Here is a 10,320-nt window from a genome sequence, read left to right as displayed (position 1 = left end):
AATAGAAGTATCAGCTTCAATTGTATCTTTTTATCCCCACTACCTATGAGAGTTTTAACATGTATTAAGGACTTAATAAAAGCTGTTCCATTGATTGACTGGAACCACATCACTTATCATTGTATCATTAACCTCTGGCATTTTGCCTTTCTATTGAATAAAAAGCAAGGCAAGCCTGAGATATTTTAGCACCTATATCCATAACCTAAATATTGGACTGAAAATTACCTAGCTATTTAAACAATCTATGGCTTAATCTTCCTACGAACTATCTCAAGGACTCTAGCACTACTAGAAAATTTTAGTTGACTTTTTGTAAAGTCATGAAGAACTTGTTTTAGTGGGTTCATTTGGTTTGTTGGGGATTGGAGGTGAGAAGATGAGAGAGAACTAGTGGGAGAATAATCAGGTTTGCTTTAGAGTTCTATGTGGACTTTAGCCTAAGAAGTATCCTAGTCCAGTCAAATAGATCACTAAGAAAGCCCTCTTGGTTTCCTCTAATCTTGCAAGTATTTATGGAGTCAGACTATCACTGGAACAGATGTCTTGAGCACAGTTTTAGATTAGACCCATAAATTCCTATACTGAGGAACAAGAATTACCTCAAGGGAAGCTTTCAGTTGAGGTGTGAACTCAAAGGAGATAGGAACAATTAAATTTACAAATTGGCCAATCTTTCTTGAGTACATGAATACCTTTTTTTAAGATTGGAGCTAGATATCTTGCAATTGAAATCAAGTGAATCAACGAACACACATTTATCAGGTGCCTAGTAAGTGTCAGGCACTGTGCTGAGTTGAGTTTTATGATTTCACTGTCATAGAGAAATTTCCTAGAGCAAATTCCCTCATCAAATCACATCAGTGCCTTTCCTGCAACTTGAGAGTTGCCTAGGACAAAAGAACTTTCCCAGTTTCAAATAATCACAGCAAGTGACACCAGATATGGGATCAAAACCAGGGCTTCATGAATTGAAAGCAAATTCTTTATCCATTAGGACAGAATAACTATTATATAAAATCCATATGTGTTAAGTAAATACAAGGCAATTTACAGGTCAGAGGAAGTAATAGATTGGGGAATCAGAAAATAATTCTGCACCTCATGCCTTGAGCTAAAAGGAGACTAGGCACCTAAATAAGCTGAGGCAAGAGAGAAGTACATTCTAGGTATGGGATCAGCCTATGCAAAGTTACAGAAGTGGGAGATGAAATTTCATTTCTACACATAAACAAGTAGGAAATTGAAGAGTACATGAGGGGAGCAATATATAAAAAGGTAAGATGAAGTAAGAATATGAAAGGCTTTGAATTCCACATAGAAGAGTCTACATCTAATCTCACGTAGATGACCATCTTCCAGGTACTGATGGTGAGTGGAACCATCTTTTCAGAAGTCTTTATACATTTTTTTGTGTTTCAACACAGTAATTAGGCCAGGGTTGGGTAAGCAGACAATTTTAGGGCACCTTTTATAGCCTTCTGCTCACACCAGGAGGTGAGCAGTGTGATCCTTAAAAGGCTTCTCAGACACCCAGGGGGCTGCCCAATCCCACAATGCCACTTCCCATGAGCAAGGTTATGACTACAGCTCCCAGTGTATCTACACCTGCTGTTTCGTCACTTGCCTGTTGCCACAGGACTTTGAGATAGGTAAAAATGGAAAAAGTGGTATGGGTGATGCCTTTGATTCATGTATAAGTTGGATTTAAGTGAGGCAGAGTTGCACAAAGTCATCAGACTCACTTTCTCTTCCAGAGTCATCACAGTCCAGTGGCAAGACAGAGTCAAGATGACTGGTGATGACTCTAGATGCAATCAATGATGTTGGCATCTTTGATGTCTAACCAAGCTCTAAGTGCTCCACAGTATCTTCTTCAGCAGGCTTCATGGCCATTGAAACAAATCATTCTCATCTGCCCATTTCACCAGGGGAAGTCTTCACATACTTGGGGTAGACACTCCCGTAACTCACTGATGGGTTTGAGACCCCTCAGTTACCTTCAACCTGGTTTAGCCAGTCTGCCAAAACATTTTACTGGGCTGTGGCCACTTTGTATACTGCAGCTTCTTGGAGCCACAAGTGAAAGTTCGGTGCATCAGGTGGACACCAAAGTTGGAAAGAAGCCCTGAAAAGGGCCGAGCAGCCCTTACATCAGAGGTACCAGTCTTCCCTGAACACGGCCTACACCCCATTTGATCCTACAACTATAGGGAGAAGGAGTAGAGCTACTTGAACAGGGTGATGGCATGGTCAGAGGTATGCTTTAGAAATATCATTTTGGAAAGAGGAAGAATACTCTATTTGGAGCCAGAGAAAATGAGTTCAAATCTAGACTTTTCTACTTATTACTTTTGCTTGGGTCTCCATTTTTCTCCTAAATAGTGAGGAGATGAGACTGGATCATGGTTCTTAACCTTGGATGAGGAGCTTAAAAATATATATTGATAAATGTTTCAACATAATTGGCTCCCTAAATACTTTCCTTTGTGCATTTACAGTATTATTCCTCGAGAATGTCTGTAGGCTTCCCCAGACTGCCTAAAGTGTCCATCACACACACACACACACACACACACATACACACACACACATACACACACACACAGCACACGCCCTGGACTATATCACTTTTAGAGAATGTTCCTTGAATATTTATGTTAAATATTATGTTAAATGCTGAGTGAGTGGAGCAGAGCCAGGAGAACATTGTACACAACCACAGATATATGGATTCCGTGAGGACCAACCCTGACAGACTTCGCTCTTCTCAGCAACGCAAGGTGCAAGGACAACACCAGGGGACTCATGATGGAGAATGCTATCTTCATCCAGAGAAAGAACTGTGAAGTTTAAATGCAGATTGAGGCACACTACATGCTCGCCTTTTTTCTTCTCTTTTGTTTTTGTTTTTGGGTTGGTTTTTTTTTTTTTTCGTTCTGTCTCTTCTTTCTCATGATTCATTCCATTGGTCATAATTCTTCTCCACAACTTGACTAGTGTATAAATTAATTCAATGCGAAGTTATACATGGTAGTTATATGAGATTCCATGCCATCTTGGGGAGGGAGAGGGGAGGGAGGGGAGAAAATCTGGAACTCAAAATTATGTAGAACCGTGTGTGGTAAACTAAAAATTAAAAAAAAAATTAAAAAAATTTAAAAAAAAGAATGATTGGATCAGATTACAACTCCAAAAAAAAAATATTATGTCATTCTGAGAAGCAGCATTTACCCAGCCCTCCTGGCTTAGAGTGAATATCAATGGTAACTTTTTCTCTTTGGAACAGCAACCCTGAGGGTCTTCCCTGCCCAGCTTGATGTTTTGTTTCTTTTTTTCTAATTAAAAGGGCCATCTCTTGACTCACTTCTTAAAGAGCCTTATTCACTGAATGGGTGTTACCTCACTCTAAGTGAGTACATGAAAAGTCCTTAGCCTAAAAGGGCCAGGGTCTCCCATTGTATCCTGGGTCATCTCCAGTGGTCCTAATAAATATCTGGTCACTAGATCCAGATGACTCTGGAGGACAAAGTGAGCCTGGTGATCTTGCATAGCTATCCCTCACTGAAATCAAAGTCAACTGCAAGTCATGTCATCATTTCCCTGACATCATGGTCCTCTTCAAAAACGAAGGACAAACACAACAACAACAACTAGTATCATTTGTGTTCTAATCTAGGGTCCAATTTGGTATTCCTAGAATCCAGAGCCCAAACAGAAGATTGATTGGAGCACATAGGTTGGTTCCAAAGTTTGAGGTCAATCAATTAACTATGGAAAATAATTAGGAGAGAGGAAGAAAGGGGCCCCCCTGGCTGATGGTAAAAATATTCTAAGGTTTTCATATAGTTATCCTATAAAATTCTCCATGCAGTTTTATTAAAATATTTCCTTTCTACACACACTTGTCAGTATGTCTATTTCCTCTCAAAGTTTTAGATATTTTATTTGAGCTTGATTTCACCTTAATAAAAAATGAGCAAGAAGTATATACAATATTATTTACTCCAGGGCATTCATGCTAAATATATAATTGTACCTTTCCTTATGAATGAATTGCCCTGATGAAAACACTCTAGGAAAGTATTAGGAAGGTAGCATCAACCTATTTGCATAGAAATTATAAAATTTTAGATATACCAAAGAGACCTATTTTTCATTTTCTCCAAAGATATTTTTTTAAAAAATGTAAGATCATAATATTAGGTAGAACTTATAAAGCACTTTTAGGTTTACAACATAGTCTTCTCTCATACCATTTACAGGTAGGCAGAACAAGTATTATCATCCTCAATTTATAGATGAGGAACTGAGGCTCAATTAAATTAAGTGATTTAGCAAGGATCAAACAATTGGTATCAGAGGCAAATAGGAATGTACCAATTGTCTGTCACATTAGTCATCACAGTTTTCAGTTTATCACAAATGAGTATCCAGTTTATTTCACCTTGATGCATGACCAAAGCCTATGGCCCTCACGGTTGCCAGCTATTTCACATACGCATTCCATAGAACATAAAGGGGATAAGGTGAGTCGATCTCTTCCTCTTCAATAGAAACCAATTCAATACTCATGTGCTTTTTGAAGGCAGGTCAGGAATCTTCATATATGAAAGATAGCACATCAATCCGTTTTATGGTACTATTACATTGTAACACGGTTAGCCAAGCCAAACTGTTTGAGATTCATTCATTGCCATCTTCTGATTAATTGATCCAGACCTCTGAGGCCATTACTCTATTCTCCTGCAGACCTCGTTGTCTCCCTGTTGGTTGCACACAGAACATCAATCTAAGCACAGAGTTCTATTTATCATCTCCAAAGATAGAGTTCAGTAATTACCTTAAAGCAAAGAATCATGTCCTCTGGATGCACAGACAGATTTGATTATGTGACTTTAAAATTCCGACATGCAAATGCTTAAAATCAAAACTCTGCTGCCAAAATTCGGAAATGAAAAGAGAAACCTATAATTTAAGCTCTGATAGGCTTTTGTCAATACAGCAAATTTACACAATTTTAGCAGTTTCAATCCAAATGAGTTTATTTCATAGAAAAATATTTATCAGCTGGCAAATGCCAATTAATAAATCTGCATATTTTGAATATATTAGTACCAAAGATTTGCTTATCTAACTGATAGTGCCCATTCTTATGAAGTAGCTACCCTACATGAAGGCAAACATTTCTTTAAACCTGTATGTCAGTTTTTTAATGAGTTAAATTAAAATTATTCAAAACAGATTAGATATAAACTAATAGAATATAAGCACCTTGAGGTCACAGATTCTTTCATTTTTATCTTTGTATCCCTTGAGTCCTAACCCAGTACATAGTTATGATCACATGATGGTTGATTGATTGAAAAACCAAACAAATAAATAGTAAGTTTTAAAGGGATCTAGAATGGCTAATAAAATGGCCAGTCCAAGACAGAAAAGATATTAAATTCTATGTCCCATTGATCAAAGGAAAGGGATAGGGAACAATGTTCTGATCACCATGGTAACTAGAAATGGATACCAACTTTTATTTTAATAATGGAAGAGCCAACTGTCAAGCGAGCTTGGCAGACAACTACCTCAATTCCTCTTGAGTCTCAAGGCCTCCATTTTGTGCCTCTTGGGAATGAGATATTGAGGCAAAACAGAGAGAAGGGGCCTTATGTCAATACCAATATGGAGAAAAAGTTTCACTTGTAGAGATGAGAAATTAAGTAAACATTTCAGTAAAATGAAGCCAGCTTCAAACAAAAGCTTTGAAACTCAACATCTTAGTGGAAGCAGGGGCCAAACATGGGAAGAGAGTATGTTCATGTAAAGTCTCTATGGAGCATGGAAGATTTTAGCATAAGCAGTCTCATAATTGAGAGGATAGTAGAACATTTGTTCAGCTAAAGTGGTTAGATAGCTAAATGGCTCCTAAGTGAGTTTGATGATTATGCTTGTTTTGATTCTTGCTCCAAAAGGCATCTCTATCTTTTATGTCTTCTAAGATCTAGTTATGTAAATGATGGAGCTACATTTTTGTAATAAAGAATATTTTTACATTTAAAAAGATCCCAAAGCAGCTGTACACATATCTTCAGGGGGAAAAATCACCATCTAGCACCCAAACCACTGAATGTAAGAAAAGCTTATTGGTGATCTGGGAAAACCTAGAAAGTACTGAGTCCAGATAGTTCAACCTGTCTATTTTTCAATGACAGCATAATTCACAGTATACTAAAAGGACTTTTGTGACAAGATGTTAAATTTATTCTGGCATGTATCAGACTAAGATTTTAGGGATACAAAAATAAACCATCCTTGCCCTTGAAAAACTTACATTCTATCATTGATTTATTTATTACTAGGTTGTTTTGAACTATTTCAATTTAACTGATTCACATAAAAGTATAACATGTAGTTTCCAAAAAAAAGTCCATTTACATTGAGATAGGCTAACAACACTTCATAAAGATATGTGCCATCAGTGAAATATGTCTTTGGTTGTTAATACATTCAAAATCTACAAATTTGTTCATTGTAGGGGGACTTTCAAGGTTTTCATAAAAATGCCATATGTAACTACTGCACCCCTGGATTTAAAAATTCCAAAATGTTTACCTTCTTTCACCTAACCTTCCAAATCTTCCCCTCCAAACTTTGTTAACCTCATTTTCTTTATTAGTATACTGGGGAAGCCACATTTTTTACCAATTTCATAAATCCTCTGGATTTATTACATGATTTTTCTAAAGAATATGGAACTGAATATAGGAAAGGAAAGAGGGTTTGCTCCCAGTGGGATAATTTTTAAGAAATGCTGAATAAAATCAGTCAATCAATAAACACGTTAATTACAAAAGTGATTTGAATTAACAGGTCCTGCTAAGGCATTGTCTGGCCACCAAAAACCCAAAATTGGTATTTATAGTTCTTCCCAGTTTGAGAAGACAAGAAACTAACATGAGCTAATCAGAGAAATGAGAGGTGGAGATTTTTTCATGGAATGTAACGTAGGAATTTTGGGACGCTTGAGTAGAACTAGAAGACAAGAAAGATGTGTTACTCATCCTGTGAGTGACTGGGGAAGTAGTTAGTGCTTGTCCCAGGTGAAATCTCATTCTTTAGACCATGAGAGATGATGCCTAAAGGACAAGATGTGAACTATGTGACTGTGTGCTTTTACCCACTGGTGCTCACTCTGGTAGAAAGAAAACTGAGAAACAAGTTAAGGGAACAGGCCCTACCCCACCCTGACTTTACTTCTGCTTGTGTTTTTATTATTATTATTACTATAAATAAGTTAAACCACTAGGGGCATAAGCACAAGCTATTTTGTAAAAGCCCTTCTAAGTGCAAAATTACTTTGTATGTCATCTATGTTTTATAAATTCACTTCATGGACTCTGATCAATATTAAATGTAAATAAAGAGATGAATGGATTGTATGACCAGTGTAACATTGTTTTCATCCAGAGGCAAAGCTTCATTAAACCAATCTCTAATTCAATTATTCCCAAAGGTCCTCAACTTAAATGTAGTATATTACAATATTTCTTTTTTCCTGTTTTTTCTGGTTAGTGCTTTATTTTCCCCCAGTTAGACATAAAAACAATTTTTAACATTTGTTTTTAAAACTTTGAGTTCCAAATTTTCCCTCTTCCTTCTCTGGTTCTTCTCATTGAAAAGGTAAGCAATTCAGTATAGATCATACATGTATAGTCATGCAAAACATTTCCGTATTAGTCATATTGTGAAAGAAAATATAAACCAAAAATACCTCAAGAAAAATAAAGCAAGCAAAAATCAGACACCATCACTTCTTTCTTTGGGGATGGATAGTATTTTTTATCCTATGTCCTTCAGATTTGTCTTGGATCATTGTATTGCTGCGAATAGCTAAGTCTTTCACAGCTGATCATCTTACAAAATTGCTACACAGTACATTTCACTTTTCATCAGCTCCTGTAAGTCTTTCCAGGTTTTTCTGAGAGCATCCTGCTCATCATGTCTGATACCACAACAGTATTCCATCATAATCACATACCACAATTTCTTCAGCCATTCCCCAATTGATGGGCATCCCCTCAATTTCCAATTCCTTGCCACCAGAAAAGAGCTGTTATAAATATTTTTGTACATATATGTCTTTTTCTTTTTTATCTCTTTGGGAATACTGATCTAGAAGTGGTATTGCTAGGTCAAAGGGTATGCATGGTTTTATAGCTCTTTGGGCATAGTTCCAAATTTTTCTAAAGAATGGTTAAATCAGTTCACAACAACCAACAGTGGATTAATATGCCATTTTCCCAAAAATCCCCTCCAATATTTTCCATTGTCCTTTTCTGTCCTATTAGCCAATTTAATAGATATGAGGTAGTACCTCAGAATTGGTTGAATTTGCATTTCTCTAATCAATAGTGAGTTAGAGCATTTTTTCATATGGCTGTAGATAGCTTTGATTATTTCATCTGAAAACTGTTTATAATTTTTGATCATTTATCAGTTGGGGAATGGCTCTTATTTTTTATAAATTTGACTCAATTCTCTTTATGTTTGAGAAATGAGGCCTTTATCAGAGAAACTTGCTTTAAAAATTTTCCCCCAGTTACTAACACTAACTATATTTCCCCTCCATCCTATTGCCTCCATTTATTCTGTTCTCTATTTCCTTTCATCCTGTCCCTCCTCAAAAGTGTTTTGCTCCTGACTATCCCATCCCCCAATATGCCTTCCCTCCTATGCCCCCCCCTTCTCTTATCCCTTTCCCCTCTTACTTTCCTGTAGATTTAGATAGATGTCCATACCCAACTGGGCATGTATCTTATTCCCTCTTTGAGCCAGTTCTCATGAGAGTAAGGTTCACTCACCCACCCTCCTCTGCACCCCCCTTTTCCCACCTACTGTAAAAGGTTTTTCTTGCCTCTTTTATATGAGATAATTTACCCCATTCTACCTCCCCCTTTCCCTTTACCCAATGCATTCCTCTCACCCCTTAATTTTATTCTTTAGACATCATTACTTTATATTCAAACTCACACTTGTGCCCTCTGTCTATATATACTCCTTCTAACTACTCTAATTATGAGGAAGTTCTTTAAAGTATCTTTCCATGTAGGAATATAAACAGTTTAGTCTTATTAAGCCCTTTATGATTTGCCTTTCCTGTTTACCTTTTTATGCTTCTCTTGAGTCTTGTATTTGAAAGTCAAATTTCCTATTCAGTGCTGGTCTTTTCATCACAAGTGTTTGAAAGTCCTCTATGTCATGGAATATCCATTTTTTCACCAGAAGGATTTAACTCAGTTTTCCTGAGTAGGTGATATTTGGTTGTAATCCTATGTTCTTTGCCCTCCAGGATATCACGTTGCAAGCACTCCAACCCTTTAATGTAGAAGTTGCTAAATCTTGTGTTGTCCTGACTGTGGATCCATAATACTTGAATTGTTTCATTCTGGCTGCCTCCAATATTTTCTCCTTGCCCTGATAATTCTGGAATTTGGTTACAATATTCCTGGGAATTTTCACTTTGGGATCTTTTTTCAGGAGGAGACTGATGGATTCTTTCAATTTCTATTTCACCCTCATGTTCTAGAATATTAGGGCAGTTTTCCTTGATCATTTTTAAAGTGATGTTTAGGCTCTTTTTTTGATCATAACATTCAGGTAGTCAAATATTTTTAAATATTCTCTCCCCTGGGTGTCCAAGGTCCTAAGTCATAGGACTTAGTTACTATGAATGGTGATGTAATTTAGTCAAATTTAATCTCTAGGTCAAAGTCTTTGTACCTGTTTGGACTTTCTTGATGCCTTCATAATTCACTTGCCTACCTTAAATAGTGATTGCTGACCATCCGGAGTTCAATCTACAAATTTTGTTCTTATTTATCAAGGCTGATATTTTCTGTCACTCGTTAAGTCTACAAGGAACATGCAGGATGGAAAGAAGACAGGAAGCATCCCTAAGATTTCTGAAAATGCGAACCTTGAAGGGCAAAGTGAATCATGTTATCTTTGGCAAATTCTTCCATTGGTAGGAAAGAGAGTCATCCCAGCTGTCAGTACATGGTGTAATAACATAGATGTTCTTTGGTATTTTGATTTGCATACTTTACAAGTGACAAAAAACCAAAATATATTCATAATAAGAATTACTACTTGTACTACTCCTACTCTTACTTCTACTCCTACTACTACTAATTTCCTTTTCATAAAGATCTTGATTTATCATAAATGTATAAGGCTGTGGCTTAGACTGTAGTTCACATTGGCCCTGAGAGAGCAAGGTCTGCTTCTGGTATTCCTTGAAAATGGGCATTGGTATGCTTGAAG

The sequence above is a fragment of the Trichosurus vulpecula genome, chromosome 2 (assembly GCF_011100635.1).
Source record: "Trichosurus vulpecula isolate mTriVul1 chromosome 2, mTriVul1.pri, whole genome shotgun sequence".
Lineage (NCBI taxonomy): Eukaryota > Metazoa > Chordata > Mammalia > Diprotodontia > Phalangeridae > Trichosurus > Trichosurus vulpecula.
Note: the sequence above shows the minus strand (reverse complement) of the source record.